Source organism: Ovis canadensis, chromosome 15 (genome assembly GCF_042477335.2).
Source record: "Ovis canadensis isolate MfBH-ARS-UI-01 breed Bighorn chromosome 15, ARS-UI_OviCan_v2, whole genome shotgun sequence".
NCBI lineage: Eukaryota > Metazoa > Chordata > Mammalia > Artiodactyla > Bovidae > Ovis > Ovis canadensis.
In genome coordinates this window covers 81,950,640-81,971,568 of record NC_091259.1, presented here as the reverse complement: position 1 = coordinate 81,971,568, position 20,929 = coordinate 81,950,640, and the positions used below count along the sequence as shown (strand labels likewise).

The 20,929-nt window shown below is 51.4% G+C and overlaps 1 protein-coding gene across 12 annotated transcripts in view; it reads right to left on the bottom strand.

Moving 5' to 3' along the window:
• The window catches only part of TSPAN18 (tetraspanin 18), a 202,813-nt gene that overhangs the window by 55,233 nt on the left and 126,651 nt on the right, over nucleotides 1–20,929 (bottom strand). For 6 of the 12 annotated variants that reach the window (XM_069555516.1, XM_069555521.1, XM_069555514.1 and 3 more), the window contains one exon: nucleotides 12,350–12,490. The exons of the other annotated variants lie outside the window; for them this stretch is intronic. The gene's annotated coding sequence lies outside the window, so the exon portion shown is untranslated. The remainder of the gene's footprint in view (nucleotides 1–12,349; nucleotides 12,491–20,929) is intronic. 12 annotated transcript variants of the gene reach the window in all.

Sequence of the window (20,929 nt, the reverse complement as noted above, 5' to 3'; positions counted from 1 at the left end):
GAAAAAAAACTTCCTGACCAGCTCTGCCTGTTAATTCTTGCTCATTTTCCAAGTCCCAACTCAGATATCACCTCCTCCAAGAAGTCTTCCTTAACTCCTTCTCCCTCTGACCTCCTCATGTCCAGGTTGGTGGCATGGGAGGGTCCTACTGGGCCTTCATAGGTGGCGCTAGTGGTAAAGAACCTGCCTCCCAATGCAGGAGATGAAAGAGACTTGGCTTCAATCCCTGGGTCGAGAAAGCTTCCTCAAGGAGGGCATGGCAACCCACTCCAGTATTCTTGCCTGAAGACTCTCATGGACAAAATAGCCTGGCAGGCTACAGTCCATGGGGTTGCCAAGAATCAGGCACAACTGAAGTGGCTTAGCACGCCCGCACGCATGAGTCTAACGGGCAAAACTAGAAATGACATGGGACAGTTATAGGGAGACACAGTTCATCTTGATACAGTGATACGCATCTCCCATCTCTGTGAAGTCAGAGAGGCCTAGGGTTTAAATCCTGGTATCTGCCACTTCCTGCCTTTGGGGGAGTGCCTCAATCCCTCTGAACTACAATTTCCTCAGCTGTAAAATGATTTCATCTCAGAGGATGAAACCAAAGATGAAAGATATCAATAATATCTGGCTATACAATATGGTGTATGGGCCACTGGCACTAGGCCTGTGATCAGGATATGCAAATTTCCTTCAGTCTCTGGGAAGGCAGTAAGGTGGCGGAGGTAGTAAGCTGTCTGGCACTGGGTGTATTCAAGCAGATGTCAGAGTCTGAGTGTAGGATCGGGGTCGGAGGATTTCTTGTTTGCACTGAAATAAAGACTGTACTCAGCAGTGTCCTTATGAGTTCTTACAACTCTCTAAAATCACACTTACGACTTGGCCTTGGCCGGCTATGGAAAGAGTGGACATGGTCTCCACCCACCTCCACCAGGCTATGAAAAACAGGAGTCCACACAATGCATGATTGCCTTTATAAAAAATGTCCAGAAAAGGCAAAATTTACAGAGACAGAGGGTAGATTGGTTGTTGCCTGGGGCAGGGGGCGGGAACAGGGACTGACAGAAAATAGGAACCAGGTTTCTTTTGGAGGGTGATGGAAATATTCTAAAATTAGATTGTAGTGATGGCTATAGAACTTCATAAATTTACTACAAATCATTGAATCATACCCTTAACGTGAGAGGATTTTATGGTGCATAAATTTTGGCTCTATAAAGCTGTTAAAAACAAAGCCAAAACAGTCACCAATAACACAGGATTCCAGAGGAACCAGCGGTGTGGTGGACGGTGATGTCCACAGCCCCCAGGAAGCATGGTGGTAGCAGGTTGAGGTCAGAGGTCAGGAGCCCTGAGGTCACCTCCCGTCTCCTCCACCTGTGGCTTCCCTTGAGTACTTCCTTGTTATCTTTTGCTGTGTAAAATGCGAGGAAATGAAACAGACCCACTGGCCAACCTCACTAAAAGCCTGCAGAGACCCTCAGGCGATGTGAGGAGGTGGCTCTGCAGAAGGTTGAGGAATCCAGAGTTCTGTAGGAGACTGGCCTCCCGGAAGACTTCAGAGACCAGTGCTGTGTGGCAGCTCAGAGCATCTTGTGGTTCTGGGTCTCTGAGTTAGGATAAAAGCCAAGGACTTGGCCTGGCCTTGTCTTAAGGCACTGCTGGGTCCACTTGAGGGAGGAGAAGACGCAACCCTTTATCTGCTGAGCACCTACTATATGCTGGGGAGGGTGGGCATTCACCCTGGTGATGTGACTGGCTGGGGACCTGCAGACCCACAGCGAAGTCTTATCTGGGCACCAGACCTATGCACTGTGGACAGATCTGACTTGCTTATGGTTGTAAAGCTGTCTAGTTTAAATATAAGTGAGAAGTCAGTATTTATCAAACCTTGGCTTCCCAGGTGGCTCAGTGGTAAAGAATCTGCCTGCCAATTCAGGAGACACAGGCTCAATCTCCGGGTAGGGAAGATCCCCTGGAGGAGGAAATGGCAACCCACTCCAGTATTCTTGTCTGGGAAATCCCCTGGACAGAGGAGCCTGGTGGGCTACAGTCCATGGGGTTGCAAAAGAGTTGGACACAACTGAGCAACTACGCAGCAATATTTATCAGACCCATTTAACATAAAAGAAAACCAGAGCGATGGAAGCTACGTCACTTGCCTGAGACTGCACAGGAAGTGGCAGAAGCAAGATCTGAACCCAAGATCTTTGTCCAGCAGGAGAATAACTTTCAAAGCAATCTGAATGAAGGCAGATTTCTGGTTATTAGTGAGCTCCCCATCACTAGAGGTATGTAAGCAGAGGCTTAACCTCAAGAAGTCAAAACAGATGACCTTGGAAGCCCTCCTAGTCCACTTAGCTTGGGAGTCCACAAATCCATGCTGGTCAGTTTCCTTGAGAGTTAAAACTGGACTGAGAGGAAAGTAGAAAAGCCTGGGCCATTTCTGAACCCCTGAGGGAGGGGGAGGGGATGTAGAGGGCAGGGCCTGGCTGGTACGTCCTCAGCTGGAACCATAGCTCCTCTGAGCTCCTGCCACACTCCACTGCTGATTGCTGTTTGGGGCTAACATGATGCTCGAATACACTGGCTGGACTGGGGCGAGCGTCACCGGGCTCCAGGCAACAGCACTTCATCCTAAACTAGCCCTGGGAGTGAGGGCAGAAAGAGCAGGAGCTGCCATCCCAAGGCTGCTGCCCAGCTGGGCAAAAGGGCCCTGTCTGGCCCTCTAGCCAGAGACCTACTTCATAGCTGCCCCACCTCTGCCCTACAGGGGCACTCGGATCTGGCCTCCCTGAGGACTCAGCATCCTCCCAGCTCTGGACTCAACACGGGATGAGCTCAGCAGAGGCCCCTTCCCAGTCAGGAGCCCCAGGCCTGGGAGAGGCCCTGGCTCTCTTTCAAGTGCCGGCCTAGCCCTGGAAGACAGCAAGGGAGGCTGGGCCTCAGAGGAGGGGGCTGGGCTGGGGGCTTTCTCTACCTCCTCCTCTTCAGGGGGCTCCCCAAGCCAGCACTGAGGTTGGGAAGGCCAGGGGCCCTCCAGACACACACCGTCATCCATTTCAGGGCCCTCCAGCCTCCTCAGCCTCTACTCTGCTCCACCCTCAGAGGGGATCTCTGTTTGCTCTTCCCTCTCTTGGTGCCTCCCTCTGGACCTAGATCCCAGATGTACAGAAGGCACTTCAGTCTTTTCTGCTCAGTTGTTAAGGAATCCACCTGCAATATAGGTTCGATTTCTGGGTCGGGAAGATCCCCTGGAGAAGGGATAGGCTACCCGCTCCAGTATTCTTGGGCTTCCCTTGTGGCTCAGCTGGTGAAGAATCTGCCTGCAATGTGGGAGACCTGGGTTTGATCCCTGGGTTGGGAAGATCCCTTGGAGAAAGAAGAGGCTACCCACTCCAGTATTCTGGCCTGGAGAATTCCATGGACTGTATAGCCCAAGGGGCCGCAAAGAGTCGGACAAAACTGAGCGCCTTTCACTTTCACTTTCACCCCAGAAACAGTGACTGGAGACGGGATGGGAGGCATGAACGCACAGACTAATCGCAGTCCAAGACAGTTACAGCAGCCTTTCAATGTCCTAAGTCAGACAGGGACAGAGATGGTTACCTGGGCTCTCGTACTCTCCTGAGAGAATGTTCTAGCAATGGAGCCGGGCTCCTCCACGACTCAGGGCAGCCCAGCCCCACACTGGCTCCTTCTCTTCATCCGCTGCAGGCTCAGCCTTGCCCTCCAGAAGACAGCCTGCCCCCTGCTGTGATCCAGGAGCCCCAGGCAACCATCCGTCTTCCTCACCATCCTTCCTCTGCATAAACCCTTCCTTGGCTCCCAGGCACTCCTGGGGAAAAGCCCAAACTCAGAGCACAAGATGCCTATTGATAGGGCCCTCCCCTCCCCCACACCCAGCAGCACCCCTCGTAGCTCCTTGAATGCTGGGCCTCTATCACGCCTCTATCAATGCAAGGGCTGATCCTTCTGCCAGGAATCCACTCCCCTCCCCTAAGTCACACACAGATGTCTTTGTCCACCTTTAAGTCATTCATAATCCAAGCCTTCCCCAGGACCTGCCCCTTCCCCAGCATGGGCTCCTTCACCCCCTCTAAGTGTGACCGCACCACAGTGTATTAGAGCTTGGCTGCCAGCCTATTGTTCTCAAACTTGATCTTGCATCAGAATCCTCTGGAAGGCAGCAGAGAACACACACAAGGGAGAGCAGACTGTCAGAAGGTGGACAGGAAGGAGCAAGTGTCTTGCTAGGAACATGGAAGCATGGGCTGGACCGAGCCCTGGGGCACGGTGACAAAAGAGGGCCTGGCCACATGGCCAGACTTGTGTCTACGAGCCTCCCACCTCAAGCTTGATAGGAATGTGACCCCTCAGGCTACCGCCCCAGGACTCCAGTACACAACACTGGAGACCCTCAAGGCTCAGAGCAAACTGGAGCCAAGGACACGCAGGCTGCCCTGGCTCCAACAGGACCACTGGCACTGACCGCAGCACTTTGGGCCCCGATGGCCATTTGATGCAATGGCCAGCTGTCCACTGTCCCCTTCTGACTGTCTATCTGCCCTTGAGGCAGAAAAAAAAAGGAGAAAATTCCCAGGCTTGGGAAGCTCCGCATTCTAAGAGAATATTGCTGGGGAAGGGGAGGGAAAGAGCTGGAAGGTGGCAGACAGTGGGTGGGGGGTACTGGCTTTTATATTCAAATCTTTTCACTTGAGTTTTTAAGGAGCATGTATTACTTCTAAAGCAATAACCTTCAAAAATAATTTTTGTCTTAACAATGCAAAGCACTCGGCAAAAATGTGTTCAGAAGGGAGAAGTCTATGCCACAATAGCTTCAGGATGAAGCTTACATCATCATCCTCTCTTGAGCATCTACCATGAGCCCAGAGCGCTACTCCACGTTGTAACACCCATTATTTAATCTAATGCTCATCACAGCACTACAAGTTGGAAGCTGTTAATATTATCATTTTCTAGATGAGAAACAGAATTTGATTCAGGCTAAATAACATGCCCGAGATTACCCTCCCCTGCAGCAGGGGTCTGAACTCTCGCGTGTCTGACAGGCAGATGTAAGGTCTGACAGATCTCAGGTTTCGTCCTTAGATCAGGGTACACACCACGCTGCCTCCTGCAACTGAAGCTGAAAGACTGGCAGGCCCCCAAAGCCATTTGTTTTGTGTTTCGTGTTTACTCTGCTACTTGAAAACCACTGGTTTTGCACAGGAACCCAAATCAAATTGTCAAAGAAAAGCAAAGCCAGGACCTGGTATCACCAAATCACCTTGGAAATTTGGGCCGAGGCGAGGAAAGTGTGTGTGAATCCACTGTGATCCACCCATCCGTCCAACCACTCCCCAACCCTTGACTGAAGCCTGGCGTGCCTGGCTGGCTCTGTGCTAGATGCTGGGGACCAGAGAGCGTGAGATGCCTTCAGCTACCAGCAGAGGATCGGGTGAGCACAAGGCAGACAGGAGCCCTTAGCACCCTCCAACTTGCCAGCTTTGTGTCCTCCAGAAGGACCCCGAACCCTGCAATCTGGGACCCAAACAAGCATTACAGGCAGTGAGAGGAGAACACAGCCCTGTAACCCAGGCCCGCTGCCGGCCTTTCTCTCCCAAATGCCTTCCTGTGCCTAATGCCAAGCTTGGTCTTGGCAATCCAGTCCATGCATACACCAGACCAGCTAGATGTGGCGGATTCCGTGGCATTTCATCCATCAGTCATGTAAAGCTCCAGGAACTGCAGGAGGCAGGATGGGATTTCTCCCCAGGTTCCAACCTGCAGACTTGAGTGCATTTATGCTGCCATGAGCTCCTCTGGCCAGTGGTATCGACGGGGCCAGCTGGAGGGCAGAGACTGCCCCAAGCACAGTCTGAGCTGCTGAGAGCAGGCAGCGTGGGTGCCCCATTCAACAAGATCAACAGGATCCTATGCGCCTCTCAGAGACCCCGGAACACGGCATGTTTGATGGATGAATGAATGACTGTGATTTTGAGGAAGGCAGCTATGTCCCCGTTTGGAGATGGGAGAGGTGTGACCGTTGACCCCACCACCCAGTTTTTGGGAACATGGACATAGGCTGCCTTTCAGGCACCTAGACAAAGAGTCTGTTGAGGATTCCTCCCACAGAGTTGTACAACTGAAAATATAAATAATGTTAACGCCAATAGCATCAGTGCTACATCACGAGTACTGAGCTCTGGCAGGTGTGCTATCAAGCACATTATCTCACTTAGCTATTTCATTGCATCTTCACATCAGTCCTGTGAGACACAGAGTATTATTAGCCCTAATTTGTAGATGAGCAAACTGAGGCTCAGAGGGCCAAGCCTGTACCAGTAGCAGAGTTGGGGTCTGCAGCCAGAATATTATTCTGACTCAGAATACAAGCTTAAAGCTGGAAGGGGTCTCACCCCTCATGTTACAAAGCAAAACTACAGCAGCGAGGCTGAGGTCCTCAGTAGCACAGCTGGGCCAAGAACTTGAGAGCGCCCCTACCTTCAGCAGCCACTAGGCTGGCTGCTTGCTGTCCCTGATCATGGTTCCGAAGTTCTGCAAAGAACCTTGTGATGGGAAGATTAATTATTCTTGGTCAGTGTGCAGCACTGTCTCTTCTAAAGGGCCCCTCCAAAACTCCCTCTCCTGGACATGGAAGGGAAAAGGAGAAAATAGAAGAGCCACTCAGCTCCAAACTCAGCCTGTGGTTTAAGGCGGCCTTGCGTGGCCAGGCCTGGAGGACTGTGCAGAAGAAGCTGACTGCCCTCACCTCACTTCCTGCCTGGTACAGTCTTCCCAGCTGCAGAGCTCCTGCCTGCAGGCTTCAGCTCTCCCTGTTCTTTCTCCTAGAAAGCCCTCCCCCCGACGTCTTCGCCTGTCCCATGTCCTACCCAGTTTTCAAAGCCCAGATCAAATACACTGCTTTCCCCTGATTTCCCACCGCTATCACCACCCAGCAGAGTCTGCCTGAACTCGTCTTTGAACCTCCTAGCCTTCCTTCATATTTCTACTCCAAACCCTCCCATTCTCCACCTCAAATGACAGGACTTACTTTCATGTCTATCTCCCTTATTAGCAGGTGGCTCGGAGCAGGGCCCCCAGCGCTGGCTGGGAGTGGAGAGGTTGGCCTACTCTTGACTCAGGCACACCCCTGGCCGTGTTTGCATACAGTTCTCTAACCTTCCTTCCTCTTCAGGGCCCATCGCCAGCTTCATCTTAAACTCTCAGTCCTAGAGGGTGAGGACCAAATCATTCCAGTGCAGCATCAGTCATAAGTGGGGGCTTTAAAAAATAAAGTGGAAGATAATTGTGACAAACATCCGCCAAGTCCCACTACAGTTTGGCATTGAATGAGACACTGTATGAGGGGTTGGGGGCAAAAAACCCAGAGGAAAGATCCTGCCCTCAGTGGATCTCACAGAGGAGATGGAAGGGATCCTTGAGGGCAGGGACCTTTTGACTTTGCCCACTCCTAATCCCCAGCAAATAAACAGTGTCTGGAACCCAGTAGGAGCTCAAAAGAGAACGGCTGTAGAAATGAATTAATACATATTGACCCAAGAGCAGTGAGTATCCCATATAAGGCAGGGTGGTGCTGAACGCTGAGTCGGTCTGTGCGGTGAGTCAGAGCTGCAGAATTCACAGGGGAAAGAGATGGAGAGAGAGAGAGAGAGACACGGGTACAGGGCCAGGAGGTTTGTGGTTGACCGAAATCAAAGAAGGGCAGATCTTAAAAAGCACTTGGCCACAGTTGCCTGGGAGGCAGCATCAAACACTGTGGTTTTCCATCTTTTTTCTGCAGAGCAATCTTTTTTCAAATGAAATCATACACCGTACCATAAATGCATAACAGAGCTTCCACGGTGGACGTCAGCTGGGGCTATGAGGCTGACCTGCAAACCCAGGGACTCCTGGGGCCCCTCCAGCTCAACCAGTGACCTCCTCCTCTCCTCTCCCATCCCTCTGAGAGGCCCCAGGGAGGAGGTGGTTGAGGGGAGGGCTGTCATAGGCCAGGTCTTCTGGGAGGCCATTTAGGGTAAATAAATGCTAAAGTGGGCTTCCTGGTGGCTCAGCCATAAAGAATCTGCCTGCAATGCAGGAGATACGGGTTCGATCCCTGGGTTGGGAAGATCCCTTGGAGGAGGGCATGGCAACCCAGTCCAATATTCTGGCTGGAGAATCCCATGGACACAGGAGCCTGGTGGGCTACAGTTCATAGGGTCACACAGAGTCAGACACGACAGAAGCCACTTAGCCCGCACACACACAAATGCTAAAGTGGCTCAAGAAACTTCCCCCAGCGATGAGGGAGTGGGGGTGGCGAAAAGAAAGCCAAAGTCCCTCCCAGCAAGGGAAGGGCAACCCAAAGCCTCCAGGTAAGTGGTAGCTGTTGTGACTCAGCTGGTCAAGAATCCACTTGGAATGCGGGAGATCTGGGTTCTATCCCTGGGTTGGGAAGATGCCCTGGAGAAGGGAAAGGCTACCCACTCCAGTATTCTGGCCTGGAGAATTCCATGGACTATATGTAGTTCATGGTGTCGCAAAGAGTTGAATAGGACTGAGTGCCTTTCACTTTCAAGTGGTAGCTGAAATAGTATGGTGGTTACTAGGGAACACAAGGACTCAATTTAGGACATGTTTGCTTTCTGGACTATGCTTTCGGAAACTGAAGTGCCACCTGCAGAGTGTGTGTGTGTGTGTGTGTGAGGCTTTCAGATACCAGATCCATTGAAACCGAATGCATTTGTCAGAGAGAAGCTACCTGGGTGCTGTAAGCCACGGGAAGAGTCGATTTATGACAAACCAGCCCCCACCCCCTGCCACAGCACCAGTAGGGAGTACCTGTTGCTGTATCTGCTCAGCATCCCTTCCTCCTTTTTCTGAAAATAGCACCCGGGTTTCCCCTTTGGGGTACCAGCCCTCTCACACTTTCAGGCTGAATCCTTCCACTCACAATACACACACACACACCTCCAAACAGACCACTCAACACTGACCTAGTCTGGTCAATGAGCACATTCTCTCCTTCAGTGATTGGTCAGAGGTGGTCATGTGACCCAAGACCAGCCAATACGCTTTGACTCTGGGACTTTCCTTATTCCCTGCAGCCGACCTTCACTTCTGGCCGGTCACTGGTTCTTCTGACCTGGGCAGCAGCTCTAGCCTTCCCCTCAGACCCAAGGACCACGCACAGGCCAGTAGCCTGTGGGGCTTATCTGTACCCGAGCGTTCCCAGCTGTCTGGCCCCACCTAGAGTTGTGTTTGGCTGATCTAGTGAGATCCCTCCAACCTGGGCTCTAGTTCACTCCTGGAAAATAGAAGCTCTCCTTTCATTGGGTTTGCAGTGAATAGGATGTCAGCCTGGAGCTGCTGGCCGCTGCCCTATGCCACGTGGGGAGTGCTTACTAGGGGCTGAATCCCATAAGGAAGGAAGCAGAAGGCACAGACCTGGGCATCTCTTGAAACTTGGACACCAAAAAACAGGCCCCAGATTGCCACGATATTGGAAAACAAAACAAACAAATGAAAATGAATGCGTTGCATATCTTCCTGCTTTAACAGGTTTGAAATGAGCATTGGCTTCCAGATGATGCAGCCTCTGACCTCAGTTCAGGCTTTGCCTGGCTTCCCTGGTGGCTCAGACGGTAAAGAATCTGTCTGATAACGCAGGACACCTGGATTCAATCTCTGGGTTGGGAAGGTCCCCTGGAGAAGGAAATGGCAACCCACTCCAGTATTCTTGTCTGGAGAGTTCCATGGACAGAGGAGCCTGGGCGGGCTCTAGTCCATGGAGCTGCAAGGAGTCGGACACGACTGAGAAACTAATACTTCACTGATCACCCCACCCCACCCCACCACTGTGTCCGCTGCCCCACCTAGGGGTCTCGTTTGGGTGATCTAATGAGACCCCTCCAACCTGGACTCAGATCCATTCACTCCACCCCATCCCTCCTTGTTCTGTTCACTGAACTTCAGTTCTGCTGCAAGAAACAGATACCGCACAGTCAATGAGGGCCCTCCCGAGCTCGAGGTGGGAGGAGTCACCCCGTGGCTTTGATCTATGCCTCAAAGAGACCCACTGGGGGCAGAGGCAGTGGGGTACGACTGGGCTCAGTTGGTGGGGACAGTTCCTCGATCTTTTACCTGCTGTATCATCTTGGGCAAGCTGCTCTCTCTCTCGCAGGATCCTCAACTTTAAGCTGGGGTCATGAACTACATGCCTGACAGAAGGACAAAAATCTACAAACTGACAGCACCAGTTGGTGGTGATGAGATGACGCAAAAGGAACTCTCACTCGTTGCTGGTGGGCATGCAAAGGGAAACAGCCACTTTGGAAGACAGCTTGGCAGTTCCTTAAACAGCTAGATATACTCTTACCAAATAATTCAGCAAGCATGCTCCTACATATCCACCCAACTGATTGCAAAGTTATGTCCACACAAAAACCTGCACATGAATGTTTATAGTAGCTGTATTCATAATCACCCCAAACTGGTAATAACCAAAATTTCTTTCAACAGATGAATGGATAAACAAATTGTGGTGCCTTCTGTGGAATATTATTTAGTGACAAAAATGAATGAGTCATCAAGTCATGAAAAGCCATGGAGGAATGCGTATTGCAAAGTGAAGGAAGCCAGTCTGATAATGGTACCTACTATACGATTCCATTACATGATGTTCTGGAAACGGCACAAAGAAGGCAGTAAAAGGACCGCTGGTTTCTGGGGGCGAGGAAGAAGGCATGGAGGGTGAAAAAAGGGGGATCATATCATCTGGCAAGGCAGAGGGTCCCTCAGTACCCATTGCCCCTCCTTTCTTTTTATTTATTTTTATTTTTTACTCTATTTTGCTTTACAATACTATATTGGTTTTGCCATATATTGACATGAAACTGCCACGGGTGTACATGAGTTCCCAATCCTGAACCCCCTTCCCGCCTCCCACCCCATATCATCTCTCTGGATCTTCCCCATGCACCAGCCCTAAGCATCCTGTATCCTGTATCAATCACAGACTGGCGATTCGTTTCTTACATGATAGTATACATGTTTCAATGCCATTCTCCCAAATCATCCCACCCTCTCCCTCTCCCACAGAGTCCAAAAGTCCGTTCCCCCTCCTTTCTTTTTAATAGAATTATAACTGGACAGATAATCCCCCAGAATAAAGACTCTAACTCCCAGCCTCCCTTGCAGCTAATTGTGCCGCAGGACTCCATTCCGGCCAATGGGACCTGAGAGGAAGTGATGCGCGCACCCTCTTAAAGGAAGGGGCACCGTCTCGTTTCCCGATCTCTTCCTTCTTGCCAACCAGAATGGAGAGACTGTCACGGGCCCTCGTGGGTCATGTAGACAAGTGATGGATACCACCACAGGACAAAAGGAACTCGGGTCCCTAATGTTTTTGTGTCAAAGGATCTCTTTAGCTTAGAAATTTCCTTAGAGAAAAATCCACCTGTCTCTTGCTTAAGGAACTTTAGTTTGCATTTTTATCACATACAACCAAGTGATTATCCTTATAAATGCAGGAACCCTCAAGAATTGTCCTGAGGATTCTGCATAATATAGGGAAAACAGCTTCACTCACTCAGTCATTCATTCAGCAAATAACAGCCAGTTTACTCTGCCGGCTTCCCCGACGGCTCAGGCGGTAAAGTGTCCGCCCGAAGTGCAGGAGACCTGGGTTCGATCCCTGGGTTGAGAAGACCCCCTGGAGAAGGAAATGGCAACCCATCCAGTACTCTTGCCTGGGAAATCCCATGGATGGAGGAGCCTGGTAGGCTACAGTCCATGGGGTCGCAAAGAGTCGGACACGACTAAGCGACTTCACTTTCACTTTCTTACTCTGCTGGGATCTGGGGGTTCAACTAGGAACGAGACAGACAAACCACCCTGTCCTCTGGAGTCCATATTCTATTGCAGGAGACAGACAAGGACTCAACATGAGAATGAGTTAATTACAGATTGTCACAAGTGCAGTGATGCTATTAGTAACAGCTAATGCTTTCTGTGTTCTAAGCTTACTACATGTCCTGTTCTAAGGGCTTTTCATATATTACTTCATTTTATCTTCACCAGAAACCCAAGAGAGGGGTGCTCTTTCTTTCTCATTTGACTGAGGAGAAGCAGAGTCACAGAAAGGTTGAGAAACCTGCCCAAGGTCACACAGCTAGTAACTGGTGATTCAGGATTGGAACCCAACTCTGTTCGATTTTAAAGCCTTAACCACTGGGCTCTCCTGCTAACGAAGGGAATACAAGATACAGTGATAAAGAATGATTAGGGTGTCCTCCAACGGCTGCTGTTAGCAGCAGCAAAAGCTGCTGAACACCCTGAGCTCCCTTACCTGGGTAGCCGGAGTTGAGAAGTCTGGGAAAAGATTGTGTCCACGTTTTTAGGAGTTCAAATGCAAAGGGTTCACGTTGCTTTGATGACAGTGTCAGAAGTTCTGGTCCCTGCAAGCCCCGGCTGCCAAGGAGATGCCCACCTATGACAGACAAGCAGAACCAGTCATGACTGCTAGTGGGGGACCCCATCAGCTCATACTGCCCAAGGTCTGTTTGTTTAAAATGCACTCCAGGCCCTGAGGAGAAAGTGAGAAGGGTGGCTGGCAGGTGGAAGCCTGGGCCTGGGCCTCAGGACTGGGGATTCACCCTCTAGGTCCCAGCTGAACTTGCCTGCAAACAATTCCAAGACACAAAGATATGCATACGCCTGTGTGTATACGTCCTGAATAGAAATATGCAAGCGTCACGCCCACTGTGTCTAGCACGGCGCCCTTTGCAGAGCGGGAGGCTTGATGAATGTCTCCTGATTTGCTTTGATGTGAAACATCATTTTATATGTCTGAGTGAGTGGGAGGAAACTGAGAGTTCACGCACATTGGTGGAGAGAGTTTTTTTTCCTCGTGTGAAAATACACTCCTGGGATGCTCCATCCAGCCAGACCAATGGCCTCGTTTTACCAATGAGGAGACCACCCCCCCACCGACCCAGAGAGGGGCAGCAACTTGCCCAAAGTCACAGAGCAAGTTGGTGGGAGAGTGAAGCCGAAACTGCAGGTTTCACCTAACCCATGGCTGGGTGCCCTCTCCCGGGCCATGCCCTCCCTTGTGGTTGTCAGACGGGCACCCGCTGGAGCAGCGTGGGCTCTGCTCCCGGCCTGACAGATGAATGCTGCTCACAGGCCTGAATGGAGAGTGGTTCTCTGGCTGCGTCCAAGCCTGGACAAGCTATGGGAGCTAGTGCTCACGGTGGCTGGGAGCTTGGGCTTGCAGGCAAATGGACCTCTGTCACATGTCGGGGCAACCTCTTTCCAGGAGTGAGAGACCCTGCGGGAAGCAGGCATCCTCTCAGAGCATCAGCCTCCTAGTCTGCAGAACAAGAAAACAAGTAGCATCTCTCTTGAAGGATTGCAGGGAGTGAAAACGACTCTCCTAAGTCTGTGGGGCCATGGCAGAGCATCTGGCTCATAGCCATCACCCCAAAAAGCTAGGGAGGCGACCCAGAGCAGGGTCTGTGAGAGTCGGAGCATTGGACTTGGGAGGTGCCTTGTGCCCTTGGCAAGTCTTTAGACAAAAAAATCTCTCGATGTTGCCGGTGATTCATGATCTCAGCTCCCACTGTCCATCCCTGTCTCCCCCTTCACAGCCCAGTGTGGGGCCCGAGCCCAGTGTACCTGCCTCTCCCTGCTGGCTGCAACTCCCCACCTACCCACTGGCTCCCCACAACCCAGCCCACATTTCACCAGCCAGCAAAATGCAAATGTCATTAGCTCGCTGCAAGCTGGTGAGCTAATGTCACCAGACGGCACATGAGAACTGGGGCGGGCTGGAGGGTGGGGGCGAATTCCCCAGGAGGGGTGGTGTTCTCAGCTTTTCCCAATAAGGGTATGATGGAGAGCTAAATGAATGGCTGCAGGAAAGAGGTGACCGTGGAGACCGTTCTGGCAGCCTCTCTGCAGCTGTGGCTTTCTCCAGGTTCACCATGGCCGCCTGTGGCCCCTGCTTCAACCCCCATCTGGATGATGGATGTGTCTCGGCCTCTCTGGGCCTCCACCTCCTCCCCTAACTGATGAAGAAGCTCATAGGCGGGACACTCAACCTCCACCCTCTCATTTCCATCCCAGCCCGCACTCCCTAAAACCTAATGAGAGAAGTAGGCCATCCCCTCAATTAACATGGCAGTGGCGGGGGGCGGGGAGCGTCCTCCCTCCCAGGAGGAGGTGGCAGCATTGGACCCCTTGGATCCACAGGCAGGAGTTCTGGGTTCCAGCCCCAACATGGAGCTAACTTGCCCTGAGCACTCAGGCACATCCTCCCCTTCGTGGGATTCTTAGCTTCTGTAGTTGTGAAAGAGGGTGTCAGACTCACCACCAGTCCCAACAATCTCTCCAGGTCAGCTCTAACCACCACCGCCCACCCCACCTCAAGCAACTCACAGGCAGAGATGCCAATGTAAGTTTCCTTCTCTCTCTCTTTTTGTTTTGGCTGTGCTGCACACTTGCGGAATCTTAATTCCTTGACCAGGGATCAAACTCTTGCCCTCTGCAGGGGAAGTTCAGAGTCTCAAATCTTGGAGCACTGTGGAAGCCCAAGGCTCCTCCTCCTCTAATGCCCTTATCTGGAGGCGAGGGCAGGTGTGTGTGTGTGTGTGTGTGTGTGTGTGTGTGTGTGTATGAGGGCAGGGTATGAGCGAAGGCATGGGGAGACCCAGCAGGGGGGAAGGACTTGGAGCCAAAGCTGCCCGTGAGGTGGAAAATGAGATGGAAGAGTCCTGTGGTCAGTGCTTTCCACACATGTTCCCCTTTAATCCTAACATTGCTAGCTTTCCCAATTTATTGATGAGAAACTGAGGCTCAGAGAGGTTAAATAATGGACAGAGTCACAGCACCAATTGCATTTGAACTTCAGAGCTGATTTAAGAGCAGAAGCTCCTGACTGCTGTGGGAAGCTGCTGTCTAGACTGTTTAAAATAGAAGGACCACTAGAGAAATTCAGAGCCTTTGTGTCATATAACACATGCAAGGTGGGGAGTTGCCTGTGTGAACGTGTGGACATTGTAAATGTGGGTGGGTCACTGCTGAATAAAGTTGCTGCCCGAAGCCAGGGTCCAGAAATGCCAAATGGAGAGGACATGGCCAAGTGGCCAACGGGGCTGGGGAGTGGGCAGGCAGAGGGCCCGGGCCACCCCACGGTGGCCCCCGAAGCCTTGCTCTGCTGGCTACGAGTTGGGCCTGTGCTCACAGGTCCCGCCACGCGGCCTGGCCCGCACCACTTACCCCGGATCCCATGCTCCCCTGACTGCTGCCCAGGAGGGTGGCATGTCTTGCCCTTGGCCTCTTTCTTGCTCACTCTCCTCCATGGCCCCTGGAGTTGCCTGCCCCAACTGGGGACAGGTCCTGCAGACAGAGCCTGGTAGACACCTGGGGCTGCTGCCAGCGAGCGAGGAAGCCAGCAGGTGAGTGGCACCGTGCACCCACTGGGGACTAGCAGGCCTGGACTCCAGCCACCAGCCACTGGCTGTGTGATCGCGGCTGCACACGTGATTTCCCCTGGGGGCCCACGTGATTTCCCCTGGGGCCCACGTGATTTCCCCTGGGGCCCACGTGATTGCCCCGGGGGGCCCACGTGATTGCCCCGGGGCAAGGGACCCCCTCCTGAGCTGCTAAGATGACCGCCTAAGGGCAGAGCTTGCAAACCATAACGTTCCTAGCCCACAAAGAGGTCTGTGGTGGCCCAGGCAACCCAGGAAGTAGTAGAGAGTTCCCGAGGGAGCAATGACTGGGAATCCAGCCAAGGCCTTTATATTAAGGCCCCCTGCCCCTCTCCTGGGCCTCAGTCTCCCCATCCATAAAGCAGAGGGTCTTCAGGCTCGGGTACGGAGTAGTGCTCGGTCCCTCGTGTCTACTGTTCTTCACCATGATTAGCTGTTAAGGTCACGGCGGGATTTCACTTGTCAGAAACCAGCGGGCTCTTCATGCAGCAGTAAGCTGAGTAACTGCGGCCCGAGATGGGGAAGTTTTGATGGGTGGAGAGAGGTTTCATGGTTGCACGTTCAAGTCACTGACCAAGAAGGAATGACTCTGAGCAGACACAAGGGAGCATGCAGGAACAGAGGGGAGCAGAGCTGCTGGAGGCGGACAGAACTGGGACAAACTCTCGCCAAGTCTGCACTGGGCTGGCCCTGAACGAGAAGACACAAGGCGTTCTATTTCCTGGAGACCTCAAGGGACAGGAGCACTAATGGTGAGCATTAATGGAGCACCTGCTGTGTACTGGGACCCTGGGGGTGCCAGGTGAGGTACCCATGAGCGAATCATGGTGAAGAACTCTGCCTTAAAGAGAGCTCCTGTTACAGGGAAGAGTCACCATGCCCAGGTCTCCATACTTCCAAGTGGCTTCAGGGCGCTCATCACTTTGCTTTCAGTTCAGAAGAAGGAGGGGCCCCTTCCTGCTTGGGCCCCAGGGAAGCCTTCCTGGAGGAGGAGGCAGATTTGAATGCATGGAGATGAGGGCACAGTGGACAAAGGGACCTGGGTGAACAAAGGCAGGGAGATGCTCAAGTGTGCAGTGGGTATTCAGGACTAGAGGCAAGGCTGTCCATAGGGGTAGAATGAGAAATGAGACAGGAAGGGGCTGGATGATTTAGGTCCTTGAATGCAGGACCAAGGACGATGAACTCTGTTCAAAGGCAGTGGGGAGCCACTGAAGTCATGAACAGGAACATGCTTTAGGAGATTGAAAAGAGCAAGGAGACCAGGCAAGTGGACACAGACAGTGAGAGGATGGGAGGAGGAAGGGCAGGGCCTGATGGTGGGGAGGGAGGTGGGTGAAGGGTTGATGGAGGCGAGGGGAAGGTGGGGGGATACTGAAACCGGCGGGTTGTGGGGAGGTGACACAAGTGTGTGCAGGGAGATGATGGTTGGATTAGGACATGTTGGGTTTGCATCCCAGCTCTGGAGCTGTCCCCATGCATTCTCTCAGGCAAGTCAGTTTACCTCTCTGGGCCTCAGGTGCCTCCCCTCTAAATTGAAAAAAATAGAGAGATGTGGAATTCAACCAGAGAATCTATGAGAGGTATTCTGAACAAAGTAAGTGACTGTTGTAGGCTTGCTTTCTAAAAAGTAAGCATTTATTGCTTTTATTAATTAGTGGTGACCGTCCCCTATTACAAATGAAGACACTGCAGTTCAAGGTCAAAGGAGTGGCTGGAATTGGCAGTGTTGGGCCTCCAATCACAGGAGAAGCAAATTATGAGCAAATAAATGTGGGATGACTCAGAGAAGAGTCTTGATTTTAAAATATTACTAAAGAAAAGGGCTGTTTTATGACTTTTGTGCCGTGTGCTTATTAAACCCAAGCTATAAATGTGAACTAATAAGTAAAATGAGTCAAGTTAATGAAAAAAATCAACCTTCAGAACGGATCCATATTACCTAATGGCAGTCCATAAACATAAACATAAAATTTTTAAATACAAGAATGAACTGCAATGCCCAGCAGCTCAAGGAATCTGCAGTTTCTCTGCCTTAAAAATAAAAGCTATTGATTTTAGCTTGGGTTCTCATTGCTCATGAGTGAGCCTTTGAGAAGTCATAAAGGAAGGAATTATTTCCAACTGTTTACCCACTAAGGATCATATGTATTGAATTTAAATTGTCTCTGATTCCTAATTAGTACAAACCAAATTAGAATCCGAGTACGGCAGATCTGGAAAGGCCCCTGGAGACATGTAAGCTCAGTGTTCTTTGTGTTATAGGCCTGGAACCAGAGGGACAGAGAAGGAGAACTAGTTGCCCAAGACCACATAGCAGGTCAGGGTAGGAGGGTCCAGGCTAGAACCCCGGGCTCTGGGCACGCGGGTCAGCACCCCTCTCTGGTCTATGCATCGTCTGGGATCAGATTATTAAATCCAGGGTGTGCAAGGCTGTTACCTGGGCCTTCGTCCTGGTGATCCTGTAATAAGAACTTTCTCCTAGCTCTGGGGAAAAGTAATCTGCTCAAGAAAGGACCCTCAAAGCCCAACTCATCCAATACTGATAGCAAAGGGTGTTCTAAGACCCTCTAGCACATTGCTATGTATGGAACCCTTGAGTCCCTGTGCCCACCCTGCTAGCCAGGCAGCTCAGCCACGAAAGAGACACACGGGGGGCCTGGGGTTCTGTTCTGAGAGTGGCTGCAGGTTGGCACAGCCCAGGCCCAGGTCAGTTCCTCCCCGTGTTCCAGTGAGCAGGGGGTACAAAAGCCTATTGTATGGTTAGGAGGGGAGGGGTCGCTTAACTCTGCCAGGCTCTCCCTCCCTTTCTCTCTCTCTCTCACACACACCCACACACACAGCCACAGGGACGAAGGAGCTTTGTCTGTGGCCCGGGCACGCATGCATGTTAAGCTTCAGCCCACACTCGATTATGAAGCAGATGTTTAATTACTACCTGAGTGTTATTAATCAACACGATTAATACACAACCCATACCACATAATTACTTTGCAATTACACCGAAACGAAATATTTTATTGCCGAGGGTTTGATAATTAGCCGGCCTCGCCAAAGGACAGGTATGACGGGCAGCGATTTTTCTTCTCTCCTTCCTTTTCCTTCCTCCCCTGCCCTCTCATTAATATTCCGGGCCGATGTCCCCACCAGGCAGAGCGAGGAGCCCAGGCAGGCTCCCGGCCCCCTCCCTGCAGTGCTGTTTCTGCCCTGACACTGGTTTTAATGTGATCCTCATTCATCCTGTGGAGAAGGAAATGACAACCCACTCCAATACTCTTGCCTAGAGAATCCCGTGGGCAGAGGAGCCTGGTGGGCTGCTGTACATGGGGTCGCACAGAGTCAGACACGACTGAGGCGACTTAGCAGCAGCAGCAGCATTCGTCCTGGTCCTCTCTGCTCAGCTCTCCAGCTTGGAAATCCACGTCTTTTGCAGAAATGAAGCTGGCCTCCCACCGGCCTGTGGATTGAGAGGCAGCGGCCGGCAGGGGTTACATGGGGGTGCTCTGCAGGCAGCTGCCTAGAGCCGAGTCTCAACTCTACCAGTTACTCACTGTGACACCTCTGTCGGGTCAACCATGCCTCAGTTTCCCCAGGTGCAGGATGGAAACGGAACAGTCGTTACTTCAGAGGGGTCTTGTATTGCATATGATAGAAAACATAAAGCATTTAGTACAGAGCCTGGCACAGAGTCACACTCCAGTAATATCTATTATAACTACTGCTGTTATTATTTGGGCTTCCCTGCTGGCTCAGATGGTAAACAATCCACTTGCAATGCAGGAGACAAGGGTTCAAGCCCTGGGTCGGGAAGGTCCCCTGGAGAAGGGACTGGCTAACCATTCCAGTATGCTTGCCTGGAGAATTCCACGGACAGAGGAACCTGGCGGGCTATAATCCATGGGGTCACAAAGAGTTGGACACGATTGAACTACTAACACATAGTTATTATTTACCTAGAAATGGCCTCTCCAGGATTCCTCCCAATCAGAGAGTCTCCCAAACATTCAGATTTTTGGATTTCACTCTTAATCCTTCACTTAGAGCTCGGTCCCATCTATTAGGAAACATCTTCCCACCTTGCCCTTTCCTTCTACCGGCCACCTCCATGGGCCCCACTTCCCAAATCCAAGCCTTTACCCTTTCTCTCCTGGTCCACGGCCATTAACCTCCACGCCATCTCCCTGCTGCCCTCCCCATGTTCCATCCTCCACTGGGCAGGGAGACAGGTCCTCAGGGAGCAGAGCTTAGACCATGCCACTCTCCTGCTCAACAACCATCTGTAACTCACTATTGCCTAAGCCACCTGCCCTCGCTGGATGGTCACCAATGATCCAAATCCCATCATTGCTTGGTTGCATGAGCACCTAAGCTTTTGAGGATGAACGAAGGACTGAATGTCTTGCAAGATTTGACAGGCATTCACACCCACCAAGCTGCGATGCCCCAGAACGTTTTATGAGCCTGCATATCTCCATGGACTTAGGTTTATCTTGGAATCTGGGGTTTATTCCTCACTAGTTATTTCCCCTCCCCTCTCCTCCCACAAAAATCTTCAAACCAGTTGCATTTAAGAAGGATTCAGGACTTCTCTGGAGACCCAGCGGTTAAGACTTTGGGCTTCTACCACAGATGGCACAGGTTCAATCCCTGGTTGGGAAACTAAGATCCTGCACACCACGCAGTGTGGAAAAAGGAAAAACAAGCAAACAAAACCCCCGAAACAAATAAAAACAACCACATCCATAAAGAAAAAATAAATAAAAATAAAAATCCATATTTTCAGACACAGAAACCACAGGTCCAGCTGAGCAAAGAGGCTATATCAGGAAGCTCCGATGCAGGGGCCAGCGTGTGGTCTGCTTGAGAGGTGAGTGCAAGGGACATGGTGGCAAACCCAGCACAGATGGCACAAGAGAGAGCCCAGGGGTGGTGGCGGTGTGCTTGTGTGAGCAGCTGCTTCCGGTGTGCATCAGGCATTCCTTGCTTTGCACAGACAGGGCCAACGGAGCTGCTTCTCATGTGACTTAACTCCTTCAGTTACAAAAATATCAAGAACTGTGAGTCATTCACTTACTTGAAGTGAGACGTGAAGTCACTCAGTCGTGTCTGACTCTTTGCGACCCCGTGAAGAGTGTCGGCTACCAGGTTCCTCCGTCCATGGGATTTTCCAGGCAAGAACACTGGAGTGGGTTGCCATTTCCTTCTCCAGGAGATCTTCCTGACCCAGGGATTGAACCTAGGTCTCCCACATTGTAGGCAGACACTTTACCGTCTGAGCCACCAGGGAGGCTAGAATTCATTTACTTGGTAAACATAAAACTCTGGGCTCCGGAGTCAGCCCACTGGTGAAATTCTGTCTCCACCTCTGGCTAGCTATGTGACTTTGGGAAAATCCCTGAACTTCTCTGAGTTATTAGCCTCAGCTGTTCAGA